The sequence below is a fragment of the Nycticebus coucang genome, chromosome 7 (assembly GCF_027406575.1).
Source record: "Nycticebus coucang isolate mNycCou1 chromosome 7, mNycCou1.pri, whole genome shotgun sequence".
In the NCBI taxonomy this organism is placed as follows: domain Eukaryota; kingdom Metazoa; phylum Chordata; class Mammalia; order Primates; family Lorisidae; genus Nycticebus; species Nycticebus coucang.
In genome coordinates, this window is record NC_069786.1 from 43,312,198 (window position 1) to 43,326,243 (window position 14,046).

Here is a 14,046-nt window from a genome sequence, read left to right on the forward strand (position 1 = left end):
AATCTCTATAACAGAGTCCGTGGTTTTAAATTACCCCTCATATACAGCAATCTGCCAATTCACTGAGCATCTCCAGCTGTCCGTCCACACCAATAATGCACATGCGGGAAAGGTCCAGACCCCTCTTCCTCTCACCTGATGACTTGGGAGAGGTGGGCTACACATCCCTTTTAACTTAATTTTTATGGAAATAATCATATTTCATTGGCTTACAAAATATTTTATTAAATTTCTAAATTAGACCAACAAATATTATTGGCTCAGGCAGTTTTGGAAACAACATAACTGATAGTGAAAATCACACCACTGGTAAGAGCAGAGGTAAACATTTGATCTTTTCTCAAAAGGAAGTGCAGCTTTAATTAATTCAGCGATTTTATGAAATAAAGATTCATTAAGAGAATTTTCTCTGTTCAAATCAAAATATGTTCTTCAAGTAAATAAAGGGAAAATAACTACATTCTACAATTCTACATTTAACAGATGTTATTATCAGAAAAAAATTACATAGGAGTAAATTACATTTATAAGTTATCTGTAGACCAGCAATGCTTATGTTAGAGATGTCATGGATCTCTGACACTACAGCTATTTTAGCTTATGTGCATAGGGATTCACCCTGTTCTAGGAAGATTGACATGTTTTTTAAAAGCTATATTTCTTGATATTCCCTAACACAAGTTCTCCACTTTTGTCTGAACAGGCTCTTCCCTGTCTCATGAGTGTCTCATCTCACTAAACATGTACAGGATAGATTTTTAAAAATTGAAGTCATATTTATAAATTCTGTATTACTTGTGTTACTTATGTAGAAGTGACAATATTGGAAGGATGAGAAAGAACATCCAGTTTACAGCAAGTTTCTTCAAGTTTTTCTGAATGTTGGACACAACAGTTAAACTTTTCAAATATATTAAGTATTTTACAACAGTAATAAAAATAACATACACACTCAAATGTGTTATACCAAATTGTGACACATTAAAGATCATAAAACAAAAACTGTGCTGCTAGTTGTTTTTTTATGGACTGGTGACTAAAGCTTTCCTACTAAATTTTATGTACATATTTGAATTTCTTATGTTTGTAAAACTTCGGTCCATATATTCATGAATCAAATTATGCAAACAAAAACTCTGCTGCAGCATATGTATGCCACAGATTTGGGCCATAATCTTAAAGGACAGATTTCTGAACACCATAATCCCAAATGTTGAAATCCTGAAAGTTCAAAATTCCTAAAGTCTAAAATCCTGAAAATCACAATCCCAAAATATCAAAATCTTAAAAATATAATTCTAGAAACTATTTTTTTATTTTTAAAATTTATTATTTTTTCTTAGAGATAGGATCTTGCTCTGTTGCCTTGGCTAGAGTGCAGTAACATGATCATAGCTCACTTTAGCCTTTAAGCTATCCTCCCACATCAGCCTCCTGAGAAGCTGGGACTGCAGGTGAACACATCCATGTCAGGTTTATTTTTTTTATGCAAAGATGGAATCTTTCTGTGTTGCCCAGGTTGGCCTCAAACTCCTATCCTCAAGCAACCCTCCCTCTTTGGCCTCCCAAAGTGCTAGGATTACAAGCATGAACCACCCAGCTGATTCTAGAAAAAAAGTTATTCAAAGTTCTTTAAAAGACATTTACTTACATTTTTAAAAGAGGATTTGTTTGAGAAACATACATAGACATCAGAACACTTTATAGGCCACTTTATACAATAAACTAGGCAATAATAACATACATATTTTTGCAAGCACAACCACTCAGATATACTAATGATAGTCACAGGGTATATAAGGAATGAGGAGACAAACTGTATTCAGGAAGAAATAGAGCAAAGGTCAAGTGTATAGATACATATCATTAATTATAGTTGATAATTATGTGTACCCAACTTTATAACTAGTTGATAATTAGGCGTACCCAACTGCAGTCATCTGAAATACATGTGCATAGGTCACTACGAAAGTTTTGAGACATGTCGTGTTATGGTTCATTATACCATGTCAGACACCCTAAAGTTTTTAATGAAATCCACCAGAAACCTTGATTAGTCACCATTGCCTATGCAAGCCAAGATCTCAAGAAATTTTATCTTTCACAAATACAGGTGTACAAAAAGGATCTCTCTTCATTTATTAAGGAAATTACAGTGTTTTTATGTGTATAAACATTGCCTACACACAAAATCAAATCGTGATAATGCTAATTTGTTGAGTCAAAATTTTCAAAAACTGTATAAACAAATTAGAACTACCCTCTAACAGTCTTTACACACTTTATACCTCCAGTATTGGATATAATGCTAAGACGAAATACATAACTTAGCAAATTAGCACTATATATGATGGGGCAAAAGTCATACGCGATGAAATAATTTGGCAGAGGAGATTTCTTGTATTTTTTTGCCTACATTTTCATTTCCATGATCTTCAAAACACTTGCTGCACTTGTGTTGGAGAGTGGTTGTAGTCTACAAATTTTACAATATATGCTGTCCAGGTGAAAGTCTGGTTATTGCTCAGCTGTTGGAATTAAACCATTTTCTATTTTCTCAATACCCGTAATAATTAGCTTTTAAATTTTTCTCTTTTTGGCTCAGCGCCTGTAGCTCAGCAGCTAGGGTGCCAGCCACATACACCGGACCAGGCAGGTTCGAATCCAGCCTGGACCTGCCAAACAATGACAACTAGAACCCAAAAATAGCCAGGCGTTGTGGCGGGTGCCTATAGTCCCAGTTATTTGGGAGGCTGAGGCAAGAGAATCGCTTAAGCCTAAGAGTTTGAGGTCGCTGTGAGCTGGGACACCACAGCACTCTACCAAGGGCAACATACGGAGACACTTTCTCAAAAATAAATAAATATACATAAATAAATAAATAAATTTTTCTCTTTTACCATTAAGTAGCCTTGTATACTTAACCACAGCCATTTTGCAAGGCAACAATTTCACAGATCTCTCCTATTGTGTGCTAAGGAATACAGTAAGAAGGAATGATATCCAGCTTCTCCAGTATTAAATCTGTATCAGGCAGGGTTCTTCAGAGAGACAAAACAAATAGGATATATACAGAGAGAGATGTGTGAGAAGGGATTTACTAGGGGGATTGATTCACATAGTTGTGGTAGCTGAGAAATCCTACAGCAGGCCATCTGCAAGCTGGAGACCCTGTGTTGTAGTGTGACTCAGTCCAAGTCTGAAGGCTTCAGGAATGCCAATGCTGTACCTCCCAGTCTGAGGCCAAAAGCCTGAGGACCTAGAGAGCCACTGGTGTAAATCCTGAAGTCCAAAGGCTGGCAAGCCAGGAGTTCTGATACCTAAGGCAGCAGAAGTAGAATCTGTCCCAACTCTGAGAGAGAGATCAAATTGCCTTCTGTATTTCTCTAGGCCCTTGCCAACATTGAAGGAAGCTCTTCCCTACCTAGTCCACTCAGGCTTACACACCTGAGCCTTCACAAATGTACACAAAATAACACCCTCACAGCTGTACACAAAATAATACTTTACCAGGTTCTTAAGTACTCTTTAATCCAGTCAAGTTGACATCTAAAAGTAAGTCCCTCCCCATCAACTTGGCACCCATATGCATCTCCTTAGACCTTATTTAATTTTCAGAGAAAGACAAGGACAAGGTAAAACTCCACCCAACATGATGCAACTATTCTGCATACAACTGAGAATCCACTAATGTCTTCCCTGGAATTCGGTTTCAGGATTTCAACATTCAGAATTTTAACCTTTACAACTGTGATTTTTGAAATTTTAAACTTTAGGGATTCTGATCTTGTGAGATTTCAACATTCAGGAGTGTGTCTTTAGAAATGACAAAAGTTGCCCATGTGTCACATTCAGTACAAACGAGATACCAGTCCATCTTCTTGCCATGTATCCTTATCATTCCTCAACAGTTTTACAGTGGCAAGTTAATGTGATAACATATATTTAAAGAAAGTTTTCTTGCTTAATTTAATTTTAAGTAGTTCTGCTCCATTTTTTACCTTCATGACAAGAAATATGAATAATGATTTGATATAGTCATTCAGTTTTGGAAACAAGATTTTCTTTACTCCTCTTTCAAGTTTCTGGGATATTTTAATTGTAGAAATCTTAATATTGCCAAATTAGCTATTTAAAATACTCTTGCCAGTCTGGGCACAGTGCCTCACACCTGTAATCCTAAGGCAGTGGATTGCTTGACTCCAGGAGTTCAAGACCAGCCTAAGAACAAGTGAGATCCCATCTCTACTAAAAATAGGAAAATAAGGGTTTTGTGAAGAGATGAGGACAGAGCAGCTGCTGCTGCATTGTTGACCTCAAGCGGTACTCCACATCTCCATGTAGAAACCTGGAGTAGGAGGCTCAGAATCGAATCTCTTCTCCCTCCCTCCTGTGAGATTGTTTTGATCTTCAGTTACATTTTTTGGCTTTGTGAAGAACCTTATCATAAAACGCAATGGCTAGCAATGTTACCAATAAGACAGACCCTCACTCCATGAACTCCCATGTATTCCCTGGGAATCTCAATACTCTTGTGGTCAAGAAGTCTGATGTGGAGCTGATTTTCTCAAAATAATGGCAAAATTGTGCCTTGCTTTGTTCACAAGGGCTTTGCCTTCACTCAGTATGTTAATGAGAGAAATGCCTGGGCTGCTGCAGCAGGGAGGATGGCAGAACGATTGTTGGCCAAGTTTTAGATATTAATCTGGCTGCAGAACCTAAAGTGAGTGGAGGAAAAGCAGGTGTGAAACGATCTGCAGCGGAGATGTACGAGTCAGGACAAGAACGCCCTTCTCCGTCCCCTCTACTCAGCTCCTCTTTGACTTGGACTATGACTTTCGACAGAATTGTTCTGACAGGATGTACAGTTGCCCAGCACGTGCTCCTCCTCCTCCTCCTCCTCCTTCTATCACTCGGACTGTGGAGCCCTCAAAGCCCAGCGTGTATCAGGAAGCACCTCACGAAGGGGGCAAAGTGGCTTCAATTCTGAGAGTGGACAGCGAGGTTCTTCTTCCAGGTGTGCAAAGTTGAAAGGAGATGCCCTTCAGGCCACTGAGAAGGAATTGACCCAGATAAAAAAAACCCGGATTCTTTACTGGAAAACCTGGAAAAAACAGAAAAGGAGCAGAGCAAACAAGCAGCAGTAGAGACGAAGGATGACGAGTGGGAAGGGGGCAGAGCGGCAGCTCCCTGAGGAAAGATGAGACTAAGGTGGAGATGGAGTCTGAGCGTGCAGATGACTCTGCTGAGGAGGGACCTGCTGGAGGCTGATGCTAATGAAGATGGGGGTCCACCAGCTGGACCTGATCAGAGATGATGAAACAGCCCCAGGCGGGAGAGGATGACAGAGACAGTGCTAATGGAGAGGATGACTCTTAAGCACTAGTGGGGTTTAGAACTCTCATCCTATTCTTTCCTTACCTAGGTGCTCCTCTAGATCAAATTTCCACCATATCCTCTCCACCTAGTATCTTCAGCACATGCTCACTGTTCTCCCCCAGCCTTGTCCTTCCCATGTTCATTAATTCAGATTGCCCTGCGCCTAGTCCCATTTTCACTTCCTTTGCTGCTCCGAGTAGTTTTGTTAAGTCTTACCCTGTAATGTTTTGCTTTTAATTTTGATACCTCTTTATGACTTAACAATAAAAAGGATGTATGGTTTTTAAAAAAATAAAAATAGGAAAATTAGCCAGGCAGCTGGTACCCTGCCAGCTGCTCAGGAGGCTGAGGCAGGAATATCACTTGAGCCTAGGAGTTTGTTTATGCCACAGCACTCTACCCTGAGGCAATAGAGCAAGACTTTGTCTGAAAAAAAAAAAATATATATATATATATATATACTGCTGCTATTTGTAAGAGCTTATCTATAATAATCTTAATTGTGTGAAAAAATACTACACTGAATTTATTGATGAAGATGATTTAAAATCACAATTGTCATCTGTTGATTCCATACTTTTTGTTAATCAAAATAACTCATTCTTATTGATGAATTTTAATAAGTAAGATTATAAGTTGGTCTCATAAAATGAATTTTTGCCAACAAATCTTTTCTTTACATAATGGAGGTTGCATTTAAATTTTAATTGGCAATAAAGACAACTGGCAAAATCATTTGAAAACTACTGATCTAGTTCAATGTGATAATTTTACAAATTAAGAAATTAAAGCTCAGTTTAAAAGTCTTACAGATATCAAACTTTCTGACTTCACTGCTTTTCTATGATTTGTTACCTCATCTCTGAGTTCCTATAATACATCTAGTTCATGCCATGTCATTTAGTGTATAATAGCATTGATTTATTTATTCAACAAGTCATTTACTGTGTTCCAAGCAGTCGTCTAGGTGCTGAGGACATTCCTGACTCTGGAAACACTGTGTTGAAAATAAAGTAAGAAAAATAGATTCTATTCAACCTCCATTGAATATTAGTTGAACACACAGCTGCAATTAGCCATTCTGTGTGTGTTTGTGTACAAAGTGGTTTAGACATATCATTAACAAGACCTTTTCTATCTCAGGTTAAATTTTAGGGGAGTAAAAAAATAATTTTTCTTCATATTTTGAAAGGTGAAAGAATGAAAGATTCTACAATCCTAAAGAATGAAAAATTCAACATAAAGCAGATTATTTGAATACCATGTGTCTGCTAATGTGTTTTAAACCCACAAACATAAAAATAATAGAACAAGCAATGTGTGTATGACTGTGGGAAGTGCTTTTACATACATGTGACATGCATGTAAAATGAGAGAGGAATGAACAAGTAATTTGGGCAGGAGAAAAGGGGTTTGCTTTAGGAAGTGGGACAATCTTTCTATGCCTAGAAAGCAGCACGTGAATAGGCATAGAATGGTGAATGCATTGTTCAGGCATTTCCAAGAAAGTTTAGTGCAGCAGAATACTGCAGTATCTTCAGAGGAGAGATTCTAGGGATCATTAGGTGATTGAGAATGAAAAGAATAGAATGTAAGAACTTCTTGTTTTTTGCCCCAAGTATTCCTCATGTTCTACCTTATTTCTGTTCCTAAATGTTAAGTTATTTTAGAACAGAGACTGTATTTTGTATTTCTCCATCTTATGGTGACTAGCTTGGTGCTAAACATAGCAAAGGGCTCAGTATATGCTTACTAATTCTGTCCATCACTCACTCAACAAATATTTTTGGCTCCAATATATGCAAGATTCTGCTCTTCGTACCATAGAAAATTTTAAGATGAAGTGATACAAAGCCAACCTTCAAAGATCTATTGAACCCAAAGCAAAAAATAGCAGGGATTTTTGTCTTTTATGATGACTATATTCCATGTGCTCACAGAGTTTACATTCTTGTTAGAGAAGAGATACAATAATAGGGTAAACAGTAAAACATAGTATGATAGATGATGATAAATAAGGAGGGAAATGGGAGATATAAATTATCAGAAAGAGGAAGTGAAAGTAAAGTTACTTAATTTCTCTTACCTCAGTTTCCTCAACTCTAGGACAGAAAAAGTAAGAACACCTGCATTACAGGGTTGTGAAGAGGATTAAAAGAGTTTATATATATATAAAGTGTTTGGTGCAGTTCCTATAAGATGGTAAGATAAATGTTAGTTAATATTACTTTACATTTGGCTAAAATTACTTTAGCACCATTCTCATCACTTATGAACTTCTTTTATTAATAATAAGAGATACACTTTTCAACTACTTTATCCAAGGCTGATACCCTCTTGCCCATGTCTTGCTCCTTTTGGCTTCTGCTTCCAATGCAGTCACATCTAATACTCTTTTCTTATTGACGTGTATCATCATTCTTCGATAGTACTTTTTCTAGAAAATAATGTTTGCTGATCCATATGTCCGTCATCATTTTCTATTTCAGGCATCAAGCAGGCATCCACATCTTCCTGTGGAAAATATTCATTAATACTTTATCACTTATCACATATCAAGGTTAAAAGGTCTGACAAAATGAGACTTTTTTTAATGTTTGCTTACTAGCTAAAAATGACTCCAATATTAGAAATGTTATCAACATTCAGAAATGTAAAATTTTTAGTATTAATCTTTTGGAACTAAGATCATTTGCCAAAAAAAAAAAAAAAGGATCATTTGCAGAGATTAGGTGAAGTTTCATGTCTCCTACAACGTTTCTTTGCCTGTGTAGCATTTATATGTATCCTTAGATGTATCTTGCGAAACCCTCCCTACCAATGCTTGAAAACTAGAATAACTCTATCTTACTTAGTACTTCATACTTGGCCCTATCATAGATGCTATCATTCATAATTATCTATTTTCCTCCAGCCCTCTACTCCCCAAATAAGCTACTTGAGATGTGGACTATTTTCTTTTTTCTTTCTTTTCTTTTTTTTTTTTTTTTTAGTTTGTTTGTTTGGTTGCAGTTGTCATTGTTGCTGAGCAGACCCAGGCCGGGTTCAAACCTGCCACCCTAGGTGTATGTGGCTGGCACCCTTGCCAACTGAGCTATGGGAGCCACAGAGATGTGGACTATTTTTTTTTCATGTTTATCACCGTATTATCACAGTGCCTCATGTATATTTGGTGCCCAATAAATACTTAAAATATTAGGTGTAGTGTGTGAAGTACCTGTAGTGTATCAGGATTATAAAAATGTCATTTAATCTCGGTTCAGTCCCTAAGTTCTTCTTTGTCTCTCCTGGCTTCTTGCTGAGGATCAGTGCTGTTCAAGTATGCTGCCACATCCTGTCCTATACATTCCCCCATCCTCTGACTCAAAACCACTTTCTGGTTTTGCTAATAACAATGCAGTCAGGGAAAGGTGGCACCACAAAACACAGACAAACAAACAAATGAACAAAAAAATAGGCTGGCTTTGGAAAGACCTCAAAGGTGGGGGAATATTCTGTAGGATAACTATAGTCCAGAATGCAGTCCTTAGTGCTGTCATGTGAAAAACTTTATATTGCTATTTCTTTTTTTTTTTTTTTTTTGAGACAGAGTCTCACTATGTCACCCTCAGTAGAGTGCCATGGCATCACAGCTCACACAACCTCAAACTCTTTAGCTTAAGCAATTCTCTTGCTTCTGCCTCCCAAATAGCTGGAACTACAGGCACCTGCCACAACGCCCAGCTATTTGTTTTGTTTTGGGGGGGTTTATTTTTGGTTGTAGTTGTTGTTGTTTGGCAGGCCCAGGCTGGGTTAGACCTGCCAGCTCTAATGTACGTGGCTGGTGCCCTAGCCGCTGAGCTACAGGCACTGAACCAATTTTGCAATTTCTTACAAGAGTGATGGGCTTCTGGGGTCTAACACAGACCATCTATATTTACCAGAACTTAATTTATATACCAGGTGAACTATTTATTTATTTGTGTGTCTGTGTTTCTTTATTGGTTTTCAGTAACTGAAATACTTGGACATGCTATTTAAGTCACTAACTTAATGATATCAGAACACCAGAGAAATCCATCAAATAATGAGAAGGTTATCCAGTGACCATGGAAATAGAAAAAAGTGAGTTAGACTATACCATGGATAGAACCTTATCACACAACAGAGTACAGCAGTATCTCCCTGATGACTGGAGGGCGGTAGGGGGGGAGTAGAGTAAGGGGTCCTGGATCTCATTTGAATTTTTTCCTTATTTACTAAAAGAAAATAATTTTCTAAATTGAAAAATAATTCAATGGCATCTTAATATGTTCTTAATAATGAATAATTTTAAATTTGGCACCACAATTCTTTGATCCCAATATGAGCTCCTGAGATAGTATAATATGCTGATGATGGTACTAAAAAACAAAGATAGATAGAGGATTGAGGGTCTCTGTACTTTTTACCTCGTCTAACTTAAGAATCATTACAATCTCAAAATCAACTCAGTTTCACCAAGTAAGTTACCTGGAGTGAGTCCAAGATGGCAGACTAGAGACATCTCCTCACCAGACTCTCTCAACCACTCCAACACCTGAGAACAGAGAAAAGGAAATTTAATGAGAAAGAGGAAGTATAATGAGAATGTAAGGGAAGGATGTGAATGAGTAGAAAACACACGTAAGGAACAAAGAATAAAACTCTGGCAACATGAAAAACCAGAACAGATCTACCCCACCACCACCACCACCACCACCAAGGAATCATAAGGAGCCACTACAGAGGATCCCACCTGTAAAGAAATTATGAAAATCAATCAATGAGAGCAGCGCCTGTGGCTCAGTGAGTAGGGCACCAGCCCCATATACCAAGGGTGGCAGGTTCAAACCCGGCCCCGGCCAAACTGCAACAACAACAAAAAAAAAATAGCCGGGTGTTGTGGTGGGCACCTGTAATCCCAGCTACTTGGGAGGCTGAGACAAGAGAATTGCCTAAGCCAAACAGCTGGAGGTTGCTGTGAGCTGTGATGCCAGAGCACTCTACCCAGGGCAACAAAGTGAGACACTGTCTCAAAAAAAAAAAAAGAAAGAAAATCAATCAATGAAAGGTATTGAAGGGAAAGTGGAAAACTACCAAAGGGAAATCCAAAAATTGACTCTAGAAATGAATGAAGGAGACAATGAAAATGGAAAAGATATATCAAAGCTTAAGGAATTGAAGAAATCATTCAGGGAACTTAAAGATGCAGTAGAAAGTATCAATGATGTATTAAACCATGGAGAAGAAAGAATCTCAGAGCTAAAGATTAAGTCTCTTGAGCTAACTCAAGCATTTAAAGAGGCAGGAAAGAAGTGAATAAAAGCAGAGCAATCTCTTAAAGAATTATAGGACTTCATGAAGCATACAGATCATAGGTACTCCTGAAGGAGAAGAGCATCCCAAAGGTGTGGAAGCCCTACTGGAGGATACCATAACTAAAAATTTCCCAAGCATCACCAAAGATTCTGATACACTCCTTTTAGATGGATATCAAATCCCAGTTCATCTCAATATAAACTAAGCGTCTCCTAGACAGATTGTAAGGTCTGGCTAAGGTCAAAATGCAAAAGAAAATTCTGTAAGCCAGGAGTAACCACCAATTACCTACAGGGGCAGGGTGACCACAGTCTTCTCAGCTGAACCTTTACAAGCCAGAAGAGATTGGGCTTCGACTTTCAACTTACCCAACAAAACAACTTCTAGCCTAGGATCCTATATCCTGCCAAACTAAGTTATGTACTCAATGGAGAAATCTAATCCTTTACTGACAAGCAAGCAGTGAGGAAATTTGCCACTACAAGATTAGCTCTGCAGAAAGTAGTCAGACCCATACCACACAGAGACTATCACAATGGACCACTAACAAAGTAAAGGCACCCAAAAATGAAAGGTCAAAGCCTAGTGTCCACAGTGCCCCAAGTGATAATGGTAGGCAACAGACCTCCACAAAATAAGACAAACAGAACTCCACCAAATTTATCAAATCCTCTCAATAAATATGAATGGCATGAATTCCCCAAGAAAGAGGCACAAGCTGCCTGACTGGATGTAAAAAAAAAAAAAAAAAGAAAAAGGCCAATTATATTATGTCTACAGGAAATATATCTAACCTTAAGAACAAAACAAGACTCCAGGTAAGGGGCTGGAAAACAATATTTTAGGCAAATGGAAATTAGAAGAATCGAGGGGTGGCAATTTTATTTGCAGATACAAGTGGATTCAAAGCAACAAAAGTAAAGACAAAGATAGACCCTATGTACTGGTCAAGGGAATGATACAACAAAAAGAAATTAATTCTAAATATATATATACCTAACTTAAATGCTCCCAGATTCATAAAATGAACCCTAACCAGTCTGAGCAATACAATATCCTACAACATCATAATAGATGGGGACTTCAACATTCCAGCCAAGGAACTAGACAGATCTTCTAAACAGAAACTAAACAAAGTAACAGGGGACAATCCTGGAACAATTAGGCTTAGTAGACATGTACAGAACATATACCCCAAAACTATTGAGTATATGTTCTTCTCACCAGTTCATGTATCATACTTCAAAATTGACCATATCCTAGGACACAAATCAAACCTCAACAAAATTGAAAGAATTTATACCTTATTTCTTTTCAGACCATAAGGTAATTAAGTTAGACCTCAACTCTAACAAAAACCTTCATCCCTTCATAAAATGGAAACTTAACAACCTTGTGCTAAATGACAGCTGGGTCAAGGAGGAGCTAAAAAAAAAAATTGGATTCCTCAAGCATAATGGCAATGAAGCCACAAGCTATCAAAATCGGTGGGATACTGTGAGTAGCCCTAAGAGGGAAATTTTATCACATTAGATACCTTCATCTAAAAAACAGAAATAACACACATCAACAATCTAAAGAACCACCTCAAGGAGTCAGAAGGAGAAGAGCAATCAATCCCAAAGCTATCAGAAGAAAAGAAATAAACCAAAATTAAATCAGAAGTAAATGAAATTGAAGACAAAAGAATCACCAAAATACCAGGCAAGGAGCCAACAAAAAAAATAATACTATAGACTAGTGTCATACTGTATACTGATACAAAAATACTTGATAAAATTTGGGCGGCGCCTGTGGCTCAAGGAATAGGGCGCCGGTCCCATATGCCGGAGGTGGCGGGTTCAAACCCAGCCCCGGCTAAAAACCACAAAAAAAAAAAAAAAAAAAAATCTTAGCAAATAGACTATAGCTACACTTTAAAAAAAATTATACATCATGATCAGGTAGGCTTTACACCAGGAATGCAAGTCTGGACCAACATAACATAAATACATAAATACGATTCACCACATAAATAGCAGCAGAAATGAAAATCATGTGATCATCTCAAGACATGTAGAAAAAGCTTTCAACAAAATTCAGCACCATTTTTCAATAAGAACACTTAAGAAAATAGGTGTAGACAGCACATTTCTTAAACTGATAGAAACCATCTATGACAACCCACAGCCAACATCATACAGAATTAAATAAAACTGAAGGCATTTCCACTTAGAAATGGAACCACACAAGGATGCCCACTATCACCACTGCTATTCAACGTAGTGCTGGAAGTTGTAGCCAATGCAGTCAGGCAAGAGAAGGATATCATAGGTATCCAAAGGTAAACAGGAGAACTCAAAACCTTTGCTCTTTGCTAATGATACGATCTTCTACTTAGAAAACCCCAGATACTAAACCACAAGACTCCTGAAAATAATCAAGAAATACAGTAATGTCTCTGGGTCTAAAATCAGTCTCCACAAATCAGTAGTCTTTGTATATGCCAGTAACAATCAAGCCAAGAAGCAAATTAAGGACACAATACCCTTCACAGTAGCTTCAAAAAAAAAAAAAAGAAAGAAAGAAAGAATACCTGGGAATATATCTAACAAAGGAGGTGAAGTACCTCCACAGAGGGAATTATGACATTAACAAATGGAGGAACAAACCATGCTCTTGGCTGGGAAAACCAACATTATTGAAATGTCTATACTATCCAAAGCAATCTACAGATTTTATGCAATCCCCATTACATTACCACCATCATACTTTAAAGAACTTGAAAAAGTAGTTCTTCATTTTGTATAGAAGCACGGGGAAAAAACCAAATAGGCAAGGCAATTTTTAGTAATAAAAACAAAGCTGGAGGCATCACTTTACCAGACTTCAGGTTATATTGCAAGTCTACAGTGATCAAAAAAGCATGGTAGGGAGGGCGGTGCCTGTGGCTCAAGGAGTAGGGTGCCAGCCTCATATACCAGGGGTGGCAGTTTCAAACCCAGCCCTGGCCAAAAACTGCCCAGGTTGGGCACAGTGGCTTATACCTATAATCCTAGCACTCTGGGAGGTCATGGATTGCTTGAGCTCAAGAGTTCAAGACCAGCCTGAACAAGAGCAAGACCTTGCTTCTACTGAAAAAAAAAATAGAAAATAACTAGCTGGGCATGTGGTACACACTGGGTCTGGTGGTACAGCTGGGAGGCTAAGACAAGAGGATTGTTTGAGCCCAAGAGATTAAGGTTGTTGTGAGCTATGATACCATGGCACTTGACTTAGAGTGACAGTGAGAATCTGTCTCAAAAACATACAAACAGCAGCAACAACAAAAACATACCAGCATGGTACTGGCACAAAAATAGAGACATA

At 37.8% G+C, this 14,046-nt stretch overlaps 1 protein-coding gene and 1 pseudogene across 3 annotated transcripts in view; both read left to right on the forward strand.

Annotated features, from left to right (window-relative positions):
* The window catches only part of MBD5 (methyl-CpG binding domain protein 5), a 514,567-nt gene that overhangs the window by 407,150 nt on the left and 93,371 nt on the right, over nt 1–14,046 (forward strand). The window lies entirely within an intron of this gene.
* On the forward strand, nt 4,457–5,386 carry LOC128589670 (heterogeneous nuclear ribonucleoproteins C1/C2-like; annotated as a pseudogene).